This window comes from Dendrobates tinctorius, unplaced genomic scaffold, assembly GCF_039654945.1.
Source record: "Dendrobates tinctorius isolate UK_male_01 unplaced genomic scaffold, ASM3965494v1 ptg000270l, whole genome shotgun sequence".
In the NCBI taxonomy this organism is placed as follows: domain Eukaryota; kingdom Metazoa; phylum Chordata; class Amphibia; order Anura; family Dendrobatidae; genus Dendrobates; species Dendrobates tinctorius.
In genome coordinates, this window is record NW_027361937.1 from 4,316,475 (window position 1) to 4,317,503 (window position 1,029).

General features: G+C 39.8%; 1 long non-coding RNA gene across 1 annotated transcript; it reads right to left on the minus strand.

Moving 5' to 3' along the window:
* Positions 1 to 260: 260 nt before the first annotated feature.
* LOC141069672 (uncharacterized) lies at positions 261 to 822 on the minus strand. Its single transcript, XR_012226630.1, has 3 exons — positions 559 to 822; positions 425 to 479; positions 261 to 352 (listed from the first exon to the last, which is right to left on the minus strand). It is a non-coding gene; the product is annotated as an uncharacterized lncRNA (long non-coding RNA).
* Between the last annotated feature and the right edge of the window lie 207 nt (positions 823 to 1,029).

Genomic DNA, 1,029 nt, shown 5'->3' on the forward strand with positions numbered 1-1,029 from the left:
CCGAAAAAAACAACCATGAAAATTTAAAAAAAATACTTTAAAAAATGATTACCAAAAAAAAAAGAAAATAAACCAGCCTAGAAATTAAGTTTAATCAAAATCTGTAACCAAAAAAGCAGCAAAAAAAAACAAGGAAAATTACCAAAAAATACTAATAAAAATTTACCAAAAACATAAAAAAAATAAACACCTGAAAGAATTTTCAATACAGTTCCAAAAAAAAAGAAAAGAAACCAGAATTAAGTAAAAAAAAAAAAAGTCCGTCTGTACTTACATCACGTCTTCCCGCCCGCACTTGGCCTTGCTGCTCCTGCCGTTCCTCCGGTGGTGGTGGCGTGGTGGAGGATGAGGTCTGAAAATTAAACAAAAAAAATTAACCACATGTGTTTATTTTTTCCAATCCATACGGAAGCATGGTACTCACTTCTTCTGCCTCTTGCCCTGTCCCGGGGACATATTCCTCACCAGATGAAGACATGCTGCAATAAAAAAAAAAGAGACATAAGTACATAGAAATGTATTGAAATTTCAGCCAGACATTAGGTTTTTCATACTTACATTGGTGCAGCTTGTGCTGTGTGTCCACTCGTTGAGCAATCTGTTAAGTATTGTGGAATCCCAGTGCCCACACCATTTTATCACCTTGGTTTAATTTTTTTTTTTACTGTCTAGACCACATTCCAGTCGTGTTTATCTTAGAAACGCATGCGCATAAAAACGCAAGCGTGCGCAAGACCATGCGCACGCATGCGCTCCCATAGGCTCCAATGTGGTGTTTTTGCGCATTCCGTGCGCAAGCGTGCGCATGCGTTTTTTTGACGAGACAGGGCGGAACCAAAAATGCAACATGTTGCGTCTGACGCGCCTGGCGCAAAAGACAAAAAAACGCATGCGCACGTCATGTTAAATATAGGTGCGCAGTGCGCATGCGCACTGGTGCGCACGATGCGCTGCGCACAAAAGCGCAAATGTGAAACCAGCCTTAATGCAGAAGCATATTATGCAGTGAATTATTACAAAGGTAGGTAT